We start from the raw sequence: 25,719 nt of genomic DNA on the forward strand, positions 1-25,719 counted from the left end.
CTAGATTAGTGTTCACACATATCTACTTAAGTTATTTAGAAAACATAACATAATTCATCATAGTCTTTGCGAAAGTACTTAACATGCATTTCAACCTCTATTACGACTCTTTCTAGTGAATCACGCATCACTAGCTCAATATTTCATAAACATGTTATTTATCCACAATGTATATCGCAAACAGAGGTAAACAAAAATAAACATATATACATAGGTATTATTCAATAATCTTCTTTATTGATCTTCAATGCAGGTTTATAGACTCAACACTACCCTGCACACTCTACCGAGGCCTCTGCACAGTTAGTTGTAAAGCCTTTCTCTTCTATCTGACTTACTCTTTGCACTATCACTTCGAAGACTTCATTTGTTATCCATCCATATCTTATATATTTTCCTTAGACCCTCTGAGACACACTTATTTATACAATCCCATGGTCTGTGGACCATGGGTGGATCTCAAAGCCAACTCAAACTTTTCATAAAAAAGGTGCTAAAACCCCTTTGACTCCTATTGATCTACATGCTCCGCATCCACAATTCATGGAGACTTTACATTAGTTACAAAATATACATCAAAATTTGGGTTATTTTAACCCCAAAACTAACCCAGGGGACCCCATCACAATAGGCCCCGAACACAAAGATCGTGACTCACCCTCGAGTTACTCAATTGGTGTTGCAATCTTGCTATGAAGATCCCCCATCTCCACCTGAACTATAACAACTTCGACGACTCTCTGAGTGGATGCATGCTTGGCCTCCTCAACTAGCTTCTTTGTAGCTCATCCCTCTGTGACCAACCTTGTTGTCTATTGTATCTGTTGCAAGCCCGTTAACTTCTCCTGAATATTGGTCGTGACCTGGTAAGCCTCCTCTAACAGAGGTTGTAGCCTGTCCTTAAGCAAGGCCTCCTTATTCTGCACTGCCTCTACCTGCCCAAGGAGTTTCTTCCCCTCCTGCAACTTGGCTAGGCACTGCACTGGTGAAATGGAGCACGATGTTTCCCTGACTTCATCATATGGTCCCTATAGATCCCTGACCTCTGTATCTAGTGTATACAGGTTTGGGTATTCTTGCAGAGTTGCCACCAACTCCATTTCTTACTCAAATAATGTCGAACAGTCAGTGACTATGGCATCCCAGGTGACCATTCCTTCTTTGATGGTGGCTCCACACTATGCTCAGACCTCAGGCAGAGTCACAGGCTGCAATTTTATCTACAGCTCACTTATTTTCATATTGAGTTCAAATTGAAATTTTCCAACCTCTGCCCTTACTACACACACCCCAGTCACTAATTTTCTAATATTTAATTCTGGTTGTGCATCCTTATGAATATACATATCAGGCACTATTCTGCATGCCTCTGTGACTGTGGACTCTAGTCAGGAACTCTGTCCCTGCATTGTTTCCTTTTCTTTTATGGCATGAATCTTTTCGGCGAACATATGCTTATTGTTCAATCTTAACCATCTTCTAGCTGTCAAGTCATGAACAATGACTCCAATGGTCGCTTTTCAGTTGTGTTGCGTGGCACCTTCCTCCATAGCACAACTTCCTACGCCCAAATTCATATGTTGCAATGTCACCATTTTCCACATAGCCTGCCTACTATGTAGTCCTTTGAAATTAGAAATGTAATTTATAGCAGGGAAAATTTTAAGAACCCCCCCTAAATTTACATGTATAATAAATGGGCGAATCTCCATGGTATATAGGAAAAATGGAAGGTGATTTTATCAATAATATGATATGTATATATAATTTTTTAGCGAATCTCTCACCAGGCATGGTGAATATTTTACTCAATTATAAAATCTTGTGTTTATTGAATACACAAATGAAATCATTGCATTTCTTTAAAATATCTTTTGAAATCAAATTACCGAAATTACATATCGATAACTTAGTGGTGTAGGATAAAATTCACCCATGCCATTCATAGAAAGTATGAGAAAAAACCTAATACTATATATAAAACCAAGAAAAATTCAAATTCATCACTTCTAGGGACCTCGTAACCACCCTGCCAATACACAAGTATGTTCCTGTTTGCAATTAGAAAAACTACCCAAATTACAATCTGTTTACTCGAGCATATGTTGGAAAGTTATAGAAGGATGACTAGTGCAATCAATCCATTCCTTTTAGCCCTGGATTTTCAGTTTCAAACTGAAGTATACAAATATACTTGTCCAATGTCTATGCTTTAACCATTCACCTTAAGATGTTTTTACAATATAATTTCCTAAGTCTATTTAATATCTTCATTATCATAAAAACCAACCTATATCCATCTTAACTCCACATCTACCACTCTTAGGGGGATGAAATCTATTTATCCCTCTGAGCACTTGGTAGACCCAGAATTAAGATGGATCTAAGATGATAGAATTTCCCCTTTAAATAGTCTATGCTCACATGAATACCATGGTATTATCATGGATCAATACCATGGGTTATCATAAACCTGGAGCTTAAAAATTACTATTAGTAATTTATAAAAATTAATAAAATTAATAGTTGACTTTTATTTTATTTTTTATTTTAACCAAGCTAAAATGTTTAACATACATTAAATTACAACATCCATTTTTACTCTTGATCAGATCAAATATTTTTTCACTCTATGCTAGTTTGCATATCATGATATTTGATACCTCTCAAGGGTTCGTAGATCCAGAGTAAAGATGGATCTATGCTGGTTTAATTCCCCCATTTAAATAGGCTACATTCTAGGTGAATACCATGGGTCAATACCATGTGCCATTTTTATTTTTATTAATACTAATATTAGGGTTAATAATGTTTTTTGGCATGGTATTAATAACAATCTAGTCCATGGTATTTGTCCCATACTGTTTTGCCCATAGGTTTCACCTAAATATAACGCATTTTTTGAGTGTTCGTAAATATAAGGTGACTTATGGAGTAAATATAAAAAAATGTTTTATTTGTTTACCATACCTCTCATTTATTTATATTTTTATTAATTTACCATACCTCTTTTACAAATATGGTATTTGGCCCATAGGATTCACTTAAATAAAACCTCTTTCTTGAGCCTTCGTAAATAGAACGAGGGTTATGGACTAAATATAAAAAGAGGTTTTATTTATTTACCATGCGTCTAGTTTATTTATATTTTTATTTATTTACCATACCTTTTGAGTAAGTATAAAAAGACGTTTTATTTATTTACCATACCTCCACTTTACTTATGTTTTTATTTGTTTACAACCTTGCATGTATATAAGGTGACTTATGGAGTAAATATAAAAAATGTTTTATTTATTTACCATACCTCTCATTTATTTATATTTTTATTAATTTACCATACCTCTTTTATAAATATGGTATTTGGGCCTTTGGCCCATAGGATTCACTTAAATAAAACCTATTCTTGAAAATGGGTGAATGGAAGGTTGTAACTCCTAATTTCAAGGGCTAAATTTACCTTTTTTACCCTCTCCCTTAAAATAAGGTGGGTTATTTGAGGTGATTTGTAAAAATGTACTATGATACAAAATATTCGTTCACTAAAAATTTAAAACCCCTTAATTTCGCCAAAGGGCGAACATTCGCCCCTAAAATTTTCTATGATTTATAGTCCCGTGCTCCCTTGCAACTACCTGGAGAATTAAGAATGTCCTGCCACCATATAGTCATTGTGCAAGATCCCCTATAATCAACTTCAATAAGCTTCCATTCACATTTCCTAGGAAAGGATCTCCATTCAGCTTCACGAGTTGAACCACCCCTCCATCTCTAATTTATTCAATAATATATGGCCTGAGCTAATGCATATGAAATTTACCTAGAAACTTAGTGAAATTACTTCATATAACAATACAAGATCATTTACCTTGAACGTGTTGATTTTGATGTGTCAATCATGCCACGAATTTTCACGTTCCTTCTGTACTTACTGATGTAATCCAGCCAAGAATCAGTTCTCTTTAAGCTCCATCAGCTATGCGAGCTGTTCCTCCAAGGCTTTGTGATCTTCCATTCCTGTGAGAGCTATTATGCATGGACTAGCAACAATATACTCCATAGGCATCACATCATATATGCCATAGACCAATCCGAATAGTGTTTGTCATGACAACTTCTTACAAGTAGTCCTTTATGCCCATAGAACTTTAGGTATGTGCACATCCGAATCATTTCGGTGCATATTGCAGATATTCGTTAGCGCATTCCCAAAAATCTTGTTGAATGCTGCAATAGTTCGATTTACCTATGGGTGATATGGTATACTCTTCTGGTGGTAGACAAGAAATTCTTCCAACACACTAATCATTTTGATCAGAAAGTCCATACCTCTATCGCTTATCAACACTTTCGAGCAGTAGTTAAGACTTACTCAAATTTGTTTTTTTAGCCCTTGTACAATCCTTAACTGACTGTACTTCTGCCCATCTAGTTAGATACTCCATCACGGTGATGATATAGCATGCACCAATTTTCTTGCCTAGTGGTTGAATTGACCCAAAAAAATCAATTGCCCATTTTTCAAATGGCTGCAACGATAATTGAGGTTGTAATGGAAATTCATCCCTTCGCAATGGTCTTCCTTTTCTCTAACATGTATTGCATGACCTACAATACACTTTGGAATATTTATTCAGCGTTGGCCACTAGAGACTTGCGTGCAAAATCTTCTCCACAGTCACCTTTCCTACATAATTTCCTCCCGCAGCCCCTCCATGAGCTTCAGCGAGAATGTTGTTTCTCTCAAAATCGGGCACATATCTTCACAATATTTCATCAGTTCCCATATTATATAGATGTCCCAGAATCACTAAAAATTCTTCCGTGCGCACTAGGGGCTCCTTACTTTTCTAAATTGTATACCCTTCTGGTGCCATCCCCATAGTCTAAGAGTGAATAATATCTACAAAATGGTTATCTGCTATGCGCACCGCGAAGAGTTTCACATCTGGCAATCCTTGTGCCAAATTATTAGACTCCTCTCCTGTTTTGATCCATGACAGATGGTCAGGCCCTACATTCAACCTCCCTTGCTTCACAATTACCTCAAAGTCATACTCCTAGAAGAGTAGAAACCACCTGCAAATCTTACCCCCCAACACAGGCTTATTGAACAGGTATTTCAAGGCAGAATGATCTTTGTACATCTTCAAATTCCCTCCTAACAGATAGCGCTTGAACTTCTGCAGCGCGTATACCATGGACAATATTTCACGCTGAGTCATTAAGTAATTCCTCTCAGCCTTCGATAATTTCCTACTCGTGAAGTTCTTAAGGTGGTCCATTTCTCCTTCACCAGCTTGCGTTAATACTGCACCCAGTGCAATGCAAGAGGCATCAACACATATGTGAAATTCTTTATTGCAATTCAAGAATACCAAGATTGGTGTGGTGACCATGTGTTCTTTCAAAACATCTAAGTTGTGCTAACATTCTTTGTCCCAACAGAACGTTGCGTCCTTCTTTAGTAGTTTCTCCATAGGTGCAGTAATCTGAGCATATGCTTTGATAAATTTTTTGTAATATCCAGTATGTCCTAATGTCATGTGCAACTGCTTAACATTTCTTGGGGCTTTATTCACTATAATCATGATCTTGGCAGGGTCCACCATCAGCCCTTTCTTGCATACCACATGACCCAACAAGGTCCTGAAGGGAACACAGAAGATGCATTTCTTTAGATTCAGCATGATCTGGTATCTTCTGCATGTATTCAACATCAAGCGCAAACTTGTTACATGGCACTTTACTAATCCAAACACCATCTAGTCATCAAATTATACTTCCAAGAAGTTATGGATTAAATCCTTAAATGCTGCGATGACTACGTACGAGAATATCATAGGCTCATTCTTGAGTCTGAAGGACATCACAGTGTATTGAAAACATCCCCATTCTGTCGTGAAGGTCATTTTTTTCTCTCCTCATGCATGATCTTAATCTGATGATACCACGAAAACCCATTAGTGAAGGAGTAGGCCTCCCATCCTCCAACGTTATCTAATACTTCATTAGTAAACGATGTTGGGAAGGGATCATGAACACACACATCGTTAAGTTTCCGTAGATCTACATAAATCCTTATTTCACCCTTCTTCTTCTTCTTCTGAACCACCATTGGGCTCACCCAATCAGATTCTTCAACCAGTTCTATGATGCCTACTTCCAGCATCTTATCAAACAGCTAGCAAATGTTTTCCTTGTATTTAGGATTAAGTTGATACGACCTTTGTTTAACAGGGTTGGCGTTCAACTTCAGAGTGATTTTCATAACACCCAAATCACCAACTATGCCCTTCAAATCTAAAATCTGGGTAGGGAATAGATCCTGGTTTTTGTGGAGTAACTCAACAACCCTATCTATAGTAGCGTCATCCCAATAATCTCCAATTTTCGCAAACTTCAGTTTTTCTTTAGTCCCAATGTTTACTTGGTCTGTTTTTAATGGTGCAGTGATGTCTGTGTTGTCTATTTGTGGGCCGTCGACTTATCGATGCCCTTCCTCCTCTAGAATGTTAATATTTCCTAGATCATCATCCTCCCCTTCAACAGTCACATTATAACATTCTAGTGCATGGAGTAGCTGGGTGCTCCAATCTAGCTCGACCCATTCTCGAGGTTCTTGCGGCGTTCTGAAGATAACTTCCTTAGTCTCCTTTAGGGATTCATCGATGCTCATGAAGAAATCTTCAAAGCTGAAGGATAATAAGAATCCTTGTCTCAACATATCCCACTACATGGTTCCATGGCAGAGATCTGTTTCCAAATACCCGTTCATGAGGATTGTGTCCAAAGTATGGCAAAACAAGTGTACCCACTCTGACTACGGTTCCGTTCGATAAGCTTTAGTCCATTTCACCAGGTGATCACACAGATCATCCCTCCCATCATATTTCTTGGTCAATTGATTATTAGGTCATCCAAACAGCAACCTAATCATCCTTTTATAATCCTGCCATCCATCAAAGCTATCCTTGTGCATTCCCCACCATCATGCGGGCATAGCTCGCAATGCCAAATCCCATGCTTGGAAGCGGTGATGCTCAAGGACTTCACACTCAAATGCATCCAAAACTTATCCATGTCAGTTAAAACATCATAATAAGGTAAGTTCCTTTCCTTCAATGAAATGCAATGCAACGATTTATTCATCATGTTGCAGCGCAGCGTGGATACTTTATGTAGCTGATTCTGCCAGTGTTCCAATTCTTCATCTGAATTAGAGCTGCAGGAACTCTCCTAGTCCCATGCATTCTGTCCATCTATTGTCAGATTGATCCAGTCTTTATCTTGTATTATTATTTTGTAGATCTAATCTAGTTCATCCTTAATTTATTCATAATCATAGACCAGTTCAGTGTATATCACCCCTTCCGCATGGTCCAATGGAACTACAACCCATACTAATTTCCTTTCAAGTGACATTGTCCTCTTCTTTAAGTTAATGAACCCATTCATGTTAATGGCCTAATCAATTCCAAGGAGCGCAGGGTATGGATTATTGTCATCAATGAGATCTGTCACTTCAAATTTAGCCATTAAGCTCACACCTTCTATATCAATTGTCACTCCATATAGTCATCCCATAGGAATGATCTTCTACTGGTTTTCCATTTTGGGCTGAATCAGAGACCATTGTAGCTTAGGTCTCCCCATTCTTTCCCATGTTTTTTGTGGAAATCTGTTCGCATTGGACCCTAGATCCAAGATGACCTAGTCCATCTCATAATCTCCTATTTGCACAGTGAGCCTCATCTCACGCCCTATTCTAGCCTTATGTTTTCCAAATTTTCTAACTACATGGTTTCCATCAAGGGAGTTCTCTTGGTTGCTGCATTTATTTATTAACTTTTGCAAGCCTTTAACAGTTTCATGCAGGTCTCTAAGAACGTAGTAAGGAAAGAGGGTTCAACCTTTGTAGGCATGTTGGTTTCTTGTACTTTGTTATGGATTCCTAAGGTGGAGGCATTAGCAAAGCTTTTCTTGGATTCCATAAAACTTTCCTTAGCGCAATCTAGATCAAAACAACCTTACTTTTCTGGGGCCTTGCAGACCCATCCATCCTCTTTAGGTTGTTTACCTTTATCATCACTAGTCATTATTCCACTTCTTAGCACTATATTCATGCTCTGATCTTCCTTGCAGGGCTCATCGCTCATCATCTACAATTTCTAGATAGGTTGCTTAGGCCGCGCCTTTTTCTCTTACATCTCAGCTATCCACACCGAGCATTGTTCTATGGCGTCATCAAAATGGTTGCAGTATTGACATGACGGGATTGTCTAATTTTGGCACTCCCATGCATAGTGCCTTGTTATTCCACAATTCTTGTAGATAACCTGTCTCTGGACTCTTCCAGGCCCTCCTCCTCCTCGACCTTGTGCTTGTCCCTGATATCCTCCACGTGCTCCTCTTATGCCCTACTCTAGAGGCCACGTTTCTTCTTTCATCTGGTATGTAGGTGCTCTTTCCATCATTAGCTCATAGCTACGACAGTGATGCTCATCGTGGCCCACTGATTTGCAGAAATTACAAAACAACTGCGGAGGTGTTTGGACAAACTTTTGAAGCAAATGACAGTTATTTGTCACATGTTTTCCAACAACCTGACAAATAGCATACCATAGTACAACCCCTATGCTCACTCCTGCTAGAGCTTCTCACCTTAGGGAAATTGGTCGTCATCCTGTGATATAATTCATAAATATGGGACAATGTATTTATCGTGCCCCTAGCTCTTACACTTTAGACACCAGACTTCCGTGGACACCTCTGGTTTAGTCTCCTTGTCTTTCTTCAAGCTTTGCAATTCCAAGCAGAGGCCTGTAACTAAGAATGAATCTACTTATCCCCAAGGTCACATACTGAATGGGCATTTCATGCAACCTCATCGTGACTTCCACGAATTCTGCCTGAGTTCCTATCTTCTATTGTGACAGAGCAATCCTCAGGTGGGGAAGAAGCGAGGCTATAAACCACTCGCAGTGTTGACCATCTGTGAGCTGCATATTAGCTCTCAAATCACACATTTCAGCCTTTGATCTAACTACCAAGGCATCTAATCAACCCTCATTGTGATCTCCTTGAATGCAACTACTAATCGCAAGTCAGACTTGGGATTACCAAACTCTTTGTTTAAAGCAACCTTAGTCTCTGCTAGTGTTGGAAGAGGATTATTAGAACAGTACTTAATATACCAAGTCAGTGCGCGGTCCTGCAAAGAAGTAAACAATTGTGCCTTCTTTATATTGTTGTTAGTAATCCATTGTGTTGTCCATACAGAATTCACAACAAACCAAAACTGCTATGTATCTTGGTTCCCTATTCCCTTGAAAATCAATAGCTTCATTGTGTTTGACATGTTGAGTGGTGGTGGTGGTGGTGGAGGTGTGGGTGAAGGTGTATGTGGTAGAGGTGGAGGTGGAAGTGGAGTCGATGGATGACGTATTCGAGGAAAACCCTGTGTTATCAGCTGATCACACTTCACAGAGGAGTCATTTCTACCCCTTCTTCATCACTTACAGGAGGTCCAATCAAGGGACTATACTCCGACCCTGATCCTTCTTGATTTCTAAATAATTTTCCACTTCACATAGCTTCAAACATCAAGGAAATGGCATAATCTATTTTTCACATAACAACATTTTAATCTAGGTACTCAAAGATATTAGATACCTACCTCATAGTCCCTTGAAAATTCTTCGCTCCGCTTCACTGTAGTTGACCGAGGTATCAACTACGAATTCTATAACAAATCCTTGTATAATTTGATCAAGCCAATGATCAACAACTCGCACAATACTATCTTCTGAGGCTTCTAATATTCACATGAGTTTTGGAGTCCACACTATTGGACCGTCAAGCTTCCACCTCCCTTGACCATCTACAAAATTAGCTAACTACTCATATAATTCCATCGGGAAGATGCAGAAGAAAATTTCATGTATCTTCGTATACAAATATCTATCCAACAAATTCTCCTTTCACATGCGCCGATTCCTATTTTCCTACCCCAAAAATTCATGAATTTTTCTATCCAACCACTTTTCAATTTCTTTCTTCATTGGGCTCCAGTGATGCAACAACAGAACCATTTGTTTGCTTAGATCCCATCCCAAAAACAGAACCATGTGTTTGCTTAGGGGGTCCTGACCCAGGTTCGGAATTAGTTGTGCCAACCAACAAATCACTACACTATTGGCCCTTTTAAACAACAACCCACATAGCGTGGGCTACAGTCTCACCTGAAGTAGTATGTAGGGATGCAAGAACCAAGTTTCTGCATCCAGAGATGAGTGTGATGTTTTTAGCGCCTTAGATCTGCTTTTGTGTAGATCGATAAGCCCCTGGGGCTCGATACTGCAACTCTACTGAAACATTCTTTAGACCTTTGTGAAGGTCTATTATCATCTTTTGTGGACACTTATTAGTTAGTTTATCCACTCGCATGCATCAAATGACAATCCTAGCTTAGTTTTCACACAAGTCTACTTAGGTTATTTAGAAAACATAACAGAATTCCTCACAGTCTTTTCGAAAGTACTTAACATGCATTGTGTACCTATATGGAGACTTATTCAGGTGAATCATGCATCACTAGATCAACATTTCATATACACGTTATTTATCCACATCATATATAGTAAACAAAAGTGAATGGAAATAAATTGATATACACAAGAATTCTTTAATAATATTCTTTATTGATCTTTAGTTCAGTTTTACAGACTCGACACTACCCTGTGCACTTAGTTGCAGGGGTTCGTGCACTCAGATGCGAACTCTACTTAGGCCTCTGCGCATTCAGCTAAATAGCCTTTCTCTCCTATTTGACCCACTCTCTGCGCTCTCAGTTCTAAGACATCATTTGTTATCCATCCATATCTTAGATATCTACCTTAGAATCTCTAAGACACACTTATTTATACAATCTGGATCTCAAAGCCGACTCAAACTTTTCATAAACAAGGGGCTAGGACCCCTTTGACTCCTAATGATCTATGCACTCCACATACACAAATCGCGGAGACTTTACATTATTTACAAAATATACATCAAAACTTGGGTTATTTTAACCCCAAAACTGACCCAGAGGACCCCATCCCAACACCCTTCCACTCATCCATCATGGCCCACACCGCCTCCTTAGCCTATTAACCCTCCTTTCCATCCATATCCACCTCAATCTTTCCAATGGGGAAACCTCTCACCAAGGCAGAGGCTTCAAGAAACCCAATCGCCTGCTTCACTGCCTCCACCTCAACAACATCGCCCTCACCATACCCCACCTAACCAACCTTAAATGCATTCTCAACCCAATCTGAACCCGAGAAATAAGCAGAAACAATAGTTTTATAGTGGGGAAACACCTTATCTTTCTTATCCTATAGAAATCAAAGAGATCAACCTTCAGTCTAGGAAGATGCTCCCAGATAATCACCCACCTTCTCCACTTAAAAATCTTGAAGATGAGAAGGAAGAGAGTTCTCCTCGAGCTAATGTACCCCCTTATGTTGAAATGTTGGTCCACCTTAAGTAACTAGTCCAAATTGAAATTGGCATCCACCCATGGTATTCATCGACCCATGGTATTTATCCACTCAAGGAATATACCCATGGTATTGTAAGTGGCATCCATCCATGTTATTCTTCCACCCAAGGTATTTATCCACCCATGGCATTCAATCACCTACGGTATATACCCACCCATGGAATTTACTAGTGGTACTAAAACTAAAAGATACTATAAGTAACAAGTCACATTTTCTGAAAGGAAAAATTGTCCACCACGATGTAGTTTTTATAGCTATTTTATATTTTAATTAAAAAGTTCTTTGTGGTTTTGTTTAATGTGTGTTTTCTTATTCTGCTATGCCATTTCAGTTTTTAGATCTTGGTGGCCTCCCCCAAAGATCTAGATCAGTGGTATCTGATTTAGGTTACGACTCCATGGCAATGAGTATTTGATGCATATTTTAGATTTAAAATTTCGTAGAAATATTCAACAAACTTCATGCATTTTCTACGACCTCCACGGAGCACTTTCTTGGGCAAAGTAGGAAGATTTTTTTTTCATTCTTTTGTAGTAATTTTTTGGGTAGTGTGTTTCCAGATCTGATCTGAAACTTTTGGTGTAAAATTTATAGAAATAAATCATAGATATGAATTCCTTGTGAAACAATACCCACATTCCGAAAAAAAATTAGCTGAGTAAGAGTTTGGATGAGGGAGATATTGCTATTTTAAAATCGATTGTGTTGCAGAAATTTATCTTACGATATTTAATGGACCATGACTTTCCTATCATTTTTTTGTAGTTTTTGTGAATAATTTTAGAGAAATTATTTCCAATCGAAGCTCCTATTGAAAAAATCACATATTTAAAAAAAATAGCTGAATTGGAGTTTGAATGAGGGAGATATCATTGATTCAAAATCAACTAATTTTTCAGAACTTTTGTGAGGGTGGGACAGTTGCAACATGAATCTGAGTTTCTAGATTGTCTAGATAGGGATTTCAATCACATGAAAGGATGTAGAATGGCCATTTTATTTCCAAAAATAGGTTATAACAAATATTATATCTTATATTAACCGAGTTATGCCCATTTTAAATTTGGAGCAACATTTAGAGCGGGTTCCCTTTGGAGATGTTCCCTCCCACCCCATGCTATGTATGCACCTGCCACTTCATCAATACTCAGCATCATGGGTATGGGTCAACCACAAGAAAACATTGTCATCGAAGTACATTTGATAGGGTGCACACAGTTAGTATCACAGTTGATCACAAGCATTATAGGGTATCTCTATCGTCAGATATTCATTTTTCATGGTTATGGGTCATCAACAAACCCACACTTCATCGAAGTCTATTTTCTAGGTTGTATACTATTAGTATAATAGTTGGTCACAAGCATTACAAGGTATCTCTATCCTCGAACCTTTGTTCATCATGGTTATCAATTAACCACACAAAACCATTCTCTTCATTTCCTCTTCATATTCAACAAATGCTTCTTAGGAGGGAACTTCACATAATGAGGAAAATTGATTCTTAAGGAGGGAGGAATGATCTGAATGGAAATTCGCATCCACCCTTGGTATTCATCGGCCCATGGTATTTATCCATTCATGGTATTGTAAGTGGCATCCACCAATGGTATTCATTCACTTATGGTATTGTAATGGATATCCACCCATAGTATCTACCCACCCATGGAATTTACCTGTTGTCTTAAGACCAAAAAAATACTATAAGTAACAAGTCGCATTTTGTAAAATGATAGATTGTCCACCACAATGTAGCTTTTACAGTTATTTTATGTTTTAATAAATAAAAAAAATGGTTTTATTTAATATGTGTTCTCTTATTTTCTTCTGGCATTTCATTTTTTTAGATCTTGGGGGCCTACCCCCAAGATCCATTTTAATTTTTTAGATATTTGGGCCTCCCCCAAGATCTAGATCAACAATACACCCTAGAGGAGGCTAACTGGTAGAATTGAATAACTTGTGTGTGAAAATTCCCTTCTCTAGGCCATCAAGGATGTTCCCATTTACAACAAGCTTATCAAGGAAGAATGTTTCAATAGGCCTAGGAGAAGAAGAGATACCCCCACTATCAATCTTGTTGGATAACTATTTGATATGATTCTTGGAAGGGTAATATACCAAAATTATTTGGATCCTGTTATCCCAGAGTGGATGTGCAAATTGATGACATTATTGTACATAATACATGGATTGAACTTGGGACTGCAATCAATGTGATGACTAGGGAAACCATGCTCAACATGAACCTCCAAGGGGCCTTCAAGAATAACACTATAATACTACAACTTGTTGATAAATCCATAGTAGCTCCTCAATTAGTTATTGAGGATGTAATGATATCCATTGACTCTTAGGATTACCCCACCGATTTCCTTGTCCTCTAACCCAAAACCAAGTTTAATGGTTATCCTCTCATCCTAGGAAGTCCTTGGCTAGACATTGTTCGTGCCTACATTAGTTGCAGGGTTGGGAACATGACCATTAAGAATGGGAATCTATCTAAACAACTTGTGTTTTATCCTCCTGCTCAACCTTCTATTGAGCATGATATGCCCTTGTGGTTAGAGGGTGAGGAGGAGGAAGAATTTTATCGGGCATACCCCTACCCAGTTTTCTCATTGGAAACTGTTATAGGGGGGAGAGACTTGATGAAGATGACCTTATTGACCATATCTTACAGAATAAGCCTCCTATTACCATACAAGTTGAAAAACTAATAAAGTAACTCGAAAGTAGTATTTTGAGTGATTTTTTCTCTACTCACTCTTGCTTAGAACATGCCAAGGTTGTGTAAATTATCTCATCTAAAACTCTAAATATCAACCCCTATTTCTCAGCCAAGTAGGAAGAGAAATTATGCAGTGCATTGAGGAAACACTTCAATTCTTTTTCTTGCGATTATAAGGAGATGAAGGATGTGAATCCATCAGCCTATACTCATCATATCTACATCAAATATGGATGCAAGTTTGTGCCCCAACTCGAGAGAAGGATGAACCTAGAGATTAAGGACATTGTGAAAGAGGAATTAGAGAAGATACTAGATGTAGGGTTCATATACCCCATTTTAGATAGTGAGTAGGTGTCCCCTCTGATTTTAGTCCCCAAGAAAAATGGGAAGTGGAGAATCTGTGTGAACTACCAAGAGCTTAACAAGACTACAAAGAAGGACCGTTTATGTTTGCCCTTCATTGACCAAGTCCTAGATGGCCTTTCATGGAATAAATTCTTCTCCTTCCATGATATGACTTCACTCCTTATTGATGTGACATTTAGGAAGCTCTTTATAATCTATTCAAAGTATTAAAGATATGCATTGAAATTAATCTTTCATTGAATCCTAAGAAATGTGATTTTTTTATGAATGCAGGGACTATCCTTGGCCATTGCATATCCAAAGAAGGGATACAACTTGACCCAAAAAAAAATTACATCATTAAAATGGTTTCTATACCTAAAAAACAAGGAGATTTCTAGAGCTTCCTTAGATTAGTTGGGTATTATAGAAGGTTCATTAAAGACTTTAGTAAACTGTCTTCACCATTTTTTGGACTACTAACTAAATATTCAGACTTTTGTTGGACATAGAATTGTTAAGAGGCCTTCGAAGTGCTGAAAGAAAAGATGACCACTACACCCATCCTTAGAGGCCCAAACTAGGCATTACCTTTCCATATACACACACATGCATCAAGTAGGGGATGCCATAGGACAAGTGGAAGAAAAGTTTCCTTATTCTATCTATTTCATCAGTAAGAACCTCTCTAAAGTTGAGTTAAATTATACCATCACTAAAAAGGAACTATTGGTTGTGGTACATTATTTGAACGAGTTTAGGCATTACATCGCTTGTTATCAAACTTTTGTACACACTAATATTGCAAGCATTAAGTATTTAGTGAATAAATTTTATGTCAATGCTAGGATAATTAGATTGTTGTTGTTATTGTAGCAATTTGATTTTATTAATAGTTACAAACCATGAAAAGGGAATGTGTTTGCATATTTCTTATCAAGATTAACCTTGCCTACAAAAAAGGAAGAAATGGTATGTTGGCTTGATGGGGCTTGACCTAGGTTCAACATTATCTGCGCTAACCAACAAAACCCTAAATGTTGGCCCTTTCAGCAACAACTCGCATAGCACAGGCTATGGTCTCACCCGAGGCAGTATTGGGGGATGCTAGAACCAAGTTTCTGCATTCAGAGGCCTGTGTGATGTGTTCTTCCTGTCTTTATGGCTTAGCTCTATCTTCGCTCACCTTTAACCATTCCGAATAGATAACTACTACAAATATATCTAAAAAGCTTCCAAGTCATCGTGAAGGTTCCTAATTATACTTATCATGCATAAAGATTACAAATCTACTACTTTCACACACTAAACAAGTATTAAATAATATAAATCAAAACACAAAGCAAAGATACATAAACTTTGCAGAAGTAAATAATAAGACACAGATGCACCAAGCTTAGCTCAAAACAGTATTTATTAAGTATAATCATTCAATTATAGACTTCTTTTCCTTGCGCACTAAGTTGTAGGGGCCTGCGCACTCAACTTGAGACTTGCCAAGGTCTCTGCACATTCAGTAGCAAAAGCCTTCCCATTTCACCTAAGTACAAGAAACACACCTTTCCTGCCTTATCACCTTAACCCTACAATGATTGCTCTCAAAACGTTACTTCTTAAGACTCGCTATGACATATCTATATATGGCATTTTCCTTACAATACCATGGTCTATGGACCATGGGTGGGTTTCAAAACCACTCCATCCCCTACCCAGCTAAGGGACTAAAGTCCCTTTCACCCATACTAGCTTCATGCTTTGCTTCCACATTTCATGGAGACTTTACATTTGTTACAATAATATATTCCAAAATTGACCAAAAAATTGACCAAAATGACCCGAGGGACCCCATCCCAACAGCCCCCCTACACAAATTGGATGACTCGCCCTCAAGTCACTTAGCTAGTGCAACAATATTGGCTTGGATTTCGATGAACTCCACATTTAACACTTGAAAATCAACAATACACTGCACCGCGACCTGTTGCACTTCTTCAACCAACTTCTCTATTATAGGGCCTTCCACCATGAGACCCATTGTCCATTGTGTTTGTTGGATTGTATTCAAATTCTCTTGTAGTCACAGAGTAAGCTACCTTTCTTCCTATGTCCACAGCTTTTTCCTAGCCTTCACTATGGCCTCTTTCCTTTGTAGCTCATTGTTACACGGAAAAGTGTCTATATAGAACTGCTCTATCCCACTAACGTGTGACAGCTGCCTTAGAAACAAATAGAGAAAAGCTACTTATGTTTTTCCTTTATGAATTATAGATAGAGAGGAACAGAAAGACCAACCTCTATCTTGCGCTAATCCCTTCATTCGATCCCTCTCTTCTTTGATAGTCCCCAGCTATTTGCTCCCTTGCACGCCCAGCTTCACAAAGTACCTGTAAGATCACAGAAGCATAGCACTATACAAAGACATGGATCTATATTCATAAACAATCTAGGATCAGATGTAAATTGACCATACAAATGTAACAAGCATCAATGATACAAAAGCATGGAGGAAAACTCAAATAGCTTTTATTGATAAACAAGAAAAGGTCCAGGAGGAGTTACAACCAGTTGTTCCGACCCAGCATCAACCTCCCAGCAAAGAAGCCCCTCTTCACCTCAAACAAAGCTTAGATCACCCAACAATTTGATGTTTGTCTCTAGAAACCAACAACAATTCCTTACAATATGCAAAAATTCCAGCCTCTGGATCTCTGGGATGAGGGATCCATATATAGATATCTGTAAGGGGGATGAGTCAGCTTGTGATTTGATTAGTGTCTTCTCTCTGATAGTTCTTGTTTCCACTTGGAGGTTGAGGGCTTCTTACTCATCCTTGGTCGAATTCAGTGAGGCAAGTGTCACAGGAGAAGGTTCTGGAAGATTTCATTGCCTCTCCACCTCGCGGAATGACACTGCCATTTGTCATTTCTCGCCCATCGCACCCCACAGAAGGGACTTTTGAAATGCAACGCACCCTCACAGTGCATTTGGGTGAGATGCAACGCACCTAGCCAATGGAGTAGCTGCAATGATCCTATTTTGACCAATTCTAATTATTTTTTCATGGAGAACTTCTAGGAGAAGCTGTAATCTATTGACCTTGTTCCTTTAGGGGTTAGAAAAACACTTTTAGGGACTTATGAGCCCTTGGTTTATGGACATTTCATGCTTGGGGTTGTAGGGCACAAAAATGTCTATAACAGTTGCCCCCTAAAGTATGAGGCCGTTAACCTTTTGGTGTCAGGTGAAATGCTTTATTATGAGGATCCGAAGTTCTTTCAATGCTAGGAGGAGACCTGTAATAAGATACAATACAATACATTATCTTCATAATATTTTCATGATCTAGCTGAGGCGGGTATTCCCATCCGCAGCTTTATAAATTCATTTTCATGTACATAGGACAGACAATCGTCTGAGTGTAGACTGATGATTCTGATAGAGCCATCATCCTTTTGAGTGGATGATTATCTGTGCAGCAATGATGTACATTTAATGTCTTTATTTCCCCTAGATATATATCACAGTGTGGATGGATGTAACTAGATCCGGGGTCTTCAATTTCGTCCGATCTTCACTCAAAGTACAAGTCGATCCATGTGAGAAATGTTTTGAAGTCGAACATGGAAAGACATCGCTTGATTACCAGTCAATGATGTAAACTATTAACAAGCGCGATAGGAATCACCGATAATGATAATGACCCTCAAGGTACTGCAGTACAATTCATGTGGTGTGAATAAAGGACTTGGCATCGAACACCACGCAAAATCTTTCGGTCGAAGGCCATTGATGTAAACCTGTCGTTGGAAGTGAGAAACTTGCCATTGAGGCATGCAAGCTTCAAAGTACTGAATGGGGTGTTCCTAGATCAACTTCTTGGATAATGAGCTGATGTCGACAAGAAGTGATCCGTCACAGGAGGGCCTTAATGAATCCCACATCATTGACACGGAACGGAGTAAATTATTTTAATGGAGGTGAAAATGATCTGGTGATATAAGGTTCAGGGTGGCGGTCATGAAAGAATGGAGTATAATGTATGGTAGTGGGTGAGACACAAGTGAATTCTCTGAATGACTTCTCTTGAACATATCGGCGACACTGATGTGATGGATTGGTAGCATTAACCCCAAATGTGGATGGTATGGCGTGACCATGGTGATGTGACCGGTGAATGAAACAACCCAACCCGGCTCGGACACGGAGCGGAAGTGTCATGTTCAAGAGCGACTTGCTACCAACAAAGTTTCTTTGAGTTTTCTTCCCAATTTTTCCCCAAGCATTGCTGACCAGTACCTCTTTATTTTTTTCAAGCTTGAGGAGGATAACATATGCTTGTTCTATAATTTTCCCTTCGGGCAAACCCATCGCTATGTTTTAACGAGCCTAGCGATAATGAAACTCGTTCTCGTCTATAGACAAGTTTGTCACTATTAATCTTTTTAACGAGTTTAACGACAAAGATAACTCGGTCCTTTTCAATTTTAGAGAGTCTGAAAAGGAACGTAAAGGTAACTCCAAAATCCCTTTTCATCATCTAATCCCTTAAGTCCGAAAAAGTATAAAACAATACAGAAGGGATGGATTTTCGATACTTTAATGAGCCGAACAAAACAAGTGCTCGATCTTTTTGTGTAATAATCCCTCAGGTCTAAAAAGATTAAAATCTAGAGGAGGGATAGCACTTCCTTTCCCTTTAACGAGCTGGAGAGGCCAATGGCTCAGCAATCTTTTCATATTTTACGAGTCAGTTGAAAAGAGCTTAAAGGAGACTCGTCTTTTGAGGAACGAGTGATAAAACGGGTAGCATCTAATTCGAGGTAAGGTTTGGAATTTTCCAATCACGGTAGTGTCACAAGGATGGCTAGTGAAAACAAACTTCGCAGCTGTTCCTCAAAATGGGTAAACAATCAAATGGAGGTGAATGATCGGCCAATGACAAAGTGGAGGTGACGGTGCAAACGCGACCAAGGCTTTAATGGCTGAAGTACTACATTCATGATCGTTATTTGCCGGGGAATAGTTCATTTTTTAACGAGCTTAAACGCGGGTGGAAACATTTGCTCATGTCTTATGTTTATTTTTTAACGAGCTTGAACTATGTGCTAAAACTCCTCGGTCAATCCAGTCATGTGATAAGAATGTCTCATATAAAACGAAAACTTTTAGAGATTTGCCCCATATCCTTTCTTTATGCAAGTTAGGAAACGACCAATCCTACGAGTTTAAAGGGTTAGAGGTCCTAAAAATTTAAAAAATAAATAGTCACTCTTCGCTTGCATGCCAAAAGGCTTGCATGCCCCCAGGTATAAAATAGAGTTTCAAGGTTACCCCTTCTTTAGTCTATTAAAACATTTGTTTTACCGAGAGAGACCTACCTCTTACAGGTTACCAAAGATAGTTCTATTTACGGCGTAAAGAAAACACTTCTCTGGCAATGTCTACCAAAATAAACAAAGGTGAGCGGCGATGCCCGCCAACTCACATAACTTTGACAAGAGAATCTTGTTCTAGAATAACCCCCTCTTCCAATCACGGATAGGGGTACAGACTAGTCATATTCTCCTGTGGAAACCTACCCTATACCCGAAGTTGTCCTGCCGAAGCAGACCAGGGTGCATGCCCCCTGGGTTTCAGTCATGTCCCCCCGAATCACTCACGCTCATCGGGAGGACAGACTGGAAATTGAGACATTTCTTGTGTGAAAAGACCATTCAGGGATGGTATATGACTATTTGCTCTGTATGATCCGGGAAATGAAAGCTGGTCCACGATCTTGACCACTCTTCCTTTGTGCGGAAAACACATTACTCTAAAGAGTGAGGAGACAATTGCTCCCATGCAATAAATATAGTCTCGTCCAAGGAGTAGATTGTAATCCAGGGGTCCTTGAACTACCATCACGTTCATGTGAACGGTTTTCCCTCTCAATGTTATGGGCACATTGGGAAGGATCCCTAACGGTCGACTGGTTCCTTTATCAAAGCCTATTAGATTTCCCATCTTAGGCAAAAGTGATGCGAACCAAGCGCTTTCCAAGCAGTTGAGGAAAGGATACTCACAGAAGCCCCCTCATCTATGATGGTACCAGCCATAACCATTCTATATATTTGAACAATAATCTGGAATGGTATACTGGCTGGTAAACAGGGTCTTCCTAGTTGATTCCAGTAGAAGGAGACAACTAGGTTGCTTGGAGGTGGGACCGAATAGACGCCCGGGTACGACTCTAATGAACTTCCTTCCTACGGTAAAGGAACGGGTAAATTGCCCCCATGTTCGTTGGATTCTGTGCTTATGAAAATAATTTGGACGGTGTCATCCTTGTTCTCTTCAGTGACTGTATCATCTGAAGATGGAACCTCTGAAGGCAAGACCGGGTCAACTGCCACCTCGACCTTTTGACTTTCGCCTGGTATGGATTCAGATGGTTTATCTTCAATGATAGGTGCTTCAGCTGACCACCTGAGCGGTTCATCTGGATTTTCAACTAGTGATGGACTCGGCAAGAGTTTTTTATATCCAGGAGGAAGTCGTAACAGTGAGACCGGACGATCATCCAAAACTATTTTAGCTTCGTCTAAGAAGGGACCACGGTGGACGGCATGATCGCCTTCGCATAGTTTTCAAGGAAATCTATATTTTCCTTTTTGTCTTGGGGCTTCACTTTCACTAGTTGACGGTGTGTTTTCAACATGATCATCAGAGGTTGATGACACCGGGTTATGAAAATGAGGAGACCAGTCCCTTAAGATCCGAGGGATGCAAGGACAATCTCTTGATAGTGGTCTCCTTTGCAAATGACACATGGCGATTTTGGCCTGGTCGGTGCAGTGTGTGGATTTTCGCTAGATGACACTCGTTTGCCCCCATTCGCTTTTGGCTCCTTCTTCTTCTTCTCTTTCTTCTTCTTTTCCTTCTTCTCCTTAGGTACCTGACTTTTGGCTTTACCAGCCCCATCAAGCGAAGAGGAAGGAGCAGAGGAAGAATTAGAGGAAGTAGAAGGTTGGTGGGTAACTCTGTACTCGTCAAATTGTTGATTCGATTGTTCAGCAATTGTGGTGTTCTGAACGACAGAGGTTGAGAAGAGCCATACAGGTAAACCAATTGTTAGTCCTAGAAGCGACAATGTGGCCATATGGGGTGCACCAACATCTCCCCAAGAGGAGAAGGGACTAGGATTTCCTCCAAGGGGAATCCCTTGGTTGGTGGATTCCATTTTCTCAACCCAAGATCAACGTAGGAAAGGGTAATGAATATTTTGTTTAAAATAAATTTTAGACGCTTTGACACAACTTGTTTTTTCAGTTTTTAAGAGTCAAGAAAAAACAAAAGATGACTCTAGTCACCTTCAATTTTTAATGAGCCTGAAGTGACAAGTGCTCAGATGGACCTTTTCCATTAAGGAGTCTGAAAAGGAATGAAAGGGACTTCTCTAGAAATCTAGGTAGAGGGAGTACCAAACTAATCACAAAACTATAGAATACTTTTTACGGTACGACAGTCAATCTTCCCGAATGCTGTGTTCAGTGCATTGCGATCGATAGGGCGGCAGACACAGCTTCCTATGGATAAAGGATTTAAGCCTATAGGGGTCTCCCAAAATATACTCGACAGTACGTGGGAGCACAAGTCTGTACTGGCACTTATCGTCTCAAAGTGGAGGAATCACCCAACCATCAGTGAGAACAACAGTTACCAAGATTTACAATGCCAGAATACGTCTCTAGCCTAGACTTCTAAATGTTGTGCGTTAAGCTCCAAAGCGTTGTTAGATTCATTGAATTTATTTTAAGTTGATCTTGTTTATGAAGTTTTCCTTTCGATTTCACCACAAGATGTAGATGTAATTCCTAAAATGAAATCTAAGATGATAAACAAACTTTTTATCTCCTTTATGCAATGAAAATCCTAGCTACTAGGGAAAAGAAAGACAGAATCTTTTCACAAAGAGAAAAGAGCACACTCTAAATGCACTTTTCCTAAATCAATCCAATTAGACTGTCTATATGCAAATGCACATGCATGTATTTTTTTTTCGACTTTCTTAGTATATGGATGCTAAAAAGAAAGCTGATTCACAAATCTGAATTTCTTTTCAAGCGAAAAATATAAACAAGTTTCCTTTCGAAATAAAAAAATGGAGACGATTACGACACCTTACGATTTTGAAATGGATACTTGTTCTTGACACTAGAAAATTACAAATTCAGACCAAAAGCAACAGTAACAGGATAATCGACCATCAACTGTAATCAAACTTTTTCCTAGGACTGAAATCGACACTTGCGACAGTTTCAAATCAAAGGGCGACAGTACGATTATGCTACTTTTGCAAAGGAGAACTGTAAACGACTCAACAAACAGACAAAAACATCTACAGTTCTTTTTTACAAAGGAGGCAGAATAAAAACAAGGAAAAGGGGTTTCAAACAGACATATACTGATCACAGGTAGCAAAATTCGGGAATAGAACTAGAAAGAATGATCCACAGAAACCACAACTGCATAGAGCTAGTTTGATCAGCGCACCTGTAACACAGAGAATCTGAAATGCAGCGCGGGTTTCCCACTCAGGAAGTGTGCTGAAATTCAGAATCTTTGAATAGTACCTGTGCTGGGCCAGAAATGAGACTCTGTTCGGTCTCCGGGTCATAGTTTGCAGTTCAGTTCTTGGTTTTTGGCCGAGTAAAAAGCAATCAGCAATGCAACAATCAGGGGTAGATCTAAGGAGGATCTAAGAGCTATCACAAGGGCAATCAGATAGTTTGCAAATCAGTTGTTTAAATCATAAATAGATCCAGTAGATGGATTGAAGCAGCAGTTATCTACTTTGCATTTGTTATGGAAAATGTAGTTCGAATGCTACTTATAAGTTTATGAAACAAACAACAAAGAATGATAAACAAACAAACTAATTAACTTCCCCAGCGGAGTCGCCATTTTGTTACAGGAAAAAGTGTCTATATAGAACTGCTCTATCCCACTAAGGTGTGATAGCTGCCTTAGAAACAAACAGAGAAAAGCTACTTATGTTTTTCTTTTATGAATTATAGATAGAGAGGAATAGAAAGACCAACCTCTGTCTTACGCTAATCCCTTGATTTGATCCCTCTCTTCTTTGATAGTCCCCAGCTACTTGCTCCCTTGCACGCCCAGCTTCACAAAGTACCTGTAAGATCACAGAAGCATAGCACTATACAAAGACATGGATCTATATTCATAAAAAATCTAGGATCAGATGTAAATTGACCATACAAATGTAACAAGCATCAATGATACAAAAGCATGGAGGAAAACTCAAATAGATTTTATTGATAAACAAGAAAAGATCCAGGAGGAGTTACAACCAGTTGTTCCGACCCAGCATCAACCTCCCAGCAAAGAAGCCCCTCTTCACCTCAAACAAAGCTTAGATCACCCAACAATCTGATGTTTGTCTCTAGAAACCAACAGCAATTCCTTACAATATGCAAAAATTCCAGCCTCTGGATCTCTGGGATGAGGGATCCATATATAGATATTTGTAAGCGGGATGAGTCAGCTTGTGATTTGATTAGTGTCTTCTCTCTTATAGTTCTTGCTTCCACTTGGAGACTCAGGGCCTCTTACTCATCCTTGGTCGAATTCAGTGAGGCAAGTGTCACAAGAGAAGATTCTGGAAGCTTTCATTGCCTCTCCACCTCGCGGAATGACACTGCCATTTGTCATTTTTCGCCCATCACACCCCACAGAAGGGACTTTTCAAATGAAACGCACCCTCACAGTGCATTTGGGTGAGATGCAACGCACCTAGCCAGTGGAGCAGCTGCAATGATCCTGTTTTGACCAATTCTGAGTAGTTTTTCATTGGGAACTTCTGGGAGAAGCTGTAAGCTGTTGACCTTGTTCCTTTAGGGGTTAGAATAACACTTTTAGGGACTTAGGAGCCCTTGGTTTATGGACAGTTCATGCTTGGGGTTGTAGGGAACAAAAATGTCTATAACACTCATCAATCTATGTTTGCAATTGTTTCCCTTATGTTAAGCGAGTGAAGTGCTGGACTAGCGCTAATGTGTGCACAATCGCCTTGAGTTCATCAAATTTTCATTGTTTCTCCCGGATATTTGTTCCAATTTTCTGCAGAGTGGGGTCATATTGTAGAGTCTTCCATAATTTCACTGTTTGCTTGAAGAGCTCTATCCATCCCTTGATTGTTTCATCTAACATGCAAATTCCTTCTTTGATGGTTGCTCTGCACTGCTCCCATACTTCAGGCAGAGTGATTGGCTATAAATTCAACTACAGCTATGAGATTTGCATTTGTAATGCAAATTAGACTCAGCCAACTTCTTCCTTTGATTCTCTAATTGTAGCAGCCAATTTTCAAATCTTCTTTGTTGATGTTTCATCTTTGGGAATGTTAAGTTTTTGAAGTGCATTACATGCTTGTGTAATGGATGCCTCCAAGTTTTGGTTTCACATGGCTAGTTCTTCTTTTTCCTTCAATCCTTATGCCTTATATACAAATATTTTCTTGTTTTTCATCTTTACTTCATTGTTGATTAAAAGCTCATGCTACTCCCTAACCCTGAGCTTGTTTGATATCCCCTGATGTATTGCGTGGAGGGTCTGAATAGGTAGTGTGACTAGGTTGACACCCACATTTCCTTGACTTGCATGAGTTGGGCGTTCACCTCTTCTACCTGTGCACACATTGATCCCTCTAGTAATGGTATGAGTATGAGGTCCAAAGTTATATATGTCTCTACCATAGTGGCACTCACTTAGTGTAGGCTCAGTTCAATCCCGCTCACCTGGCCCACAGTCACTTGTAGCCGTCCTATTTGAATCTGCAAGTCGTGTAGATCCTTCTACACATTCCCCAACATTGACAAGTATTGTTGTTTGAATTTTTGCCATAGTTTGGTCATTTTTTCACTGACCCTATCTCTGATATCATCCAAGTCCCCCTCACTAAGGACCATTGGATCCACATGTGCATGCTTATCCGATTTTTGTTTCATTCTAGGTTCGTAAGTTGTTTCCTTGGTCTGTGTCTACACTTTAAAGGGAGTGCTCTCATCCTCGCCCCCTCCTCCTTCAACA

The sequence above is a fragment of the Pinus tabuliformis genome, chromosome 8 (genome assembly GCF_031772625.1).
Source record: "Pinus tabuliformis cultivar Carrire ecotype Pingquan chromosome 8, CPIR1, whole genome shotgun sequence".
In the NCBI taxonomy this organism is placed as follows: Eukaryota; Viridiplantae; Streptophyta; class Pinopsida; order Pinales; family Pinaceae; genus Pinus; species Pinus tabuliformis.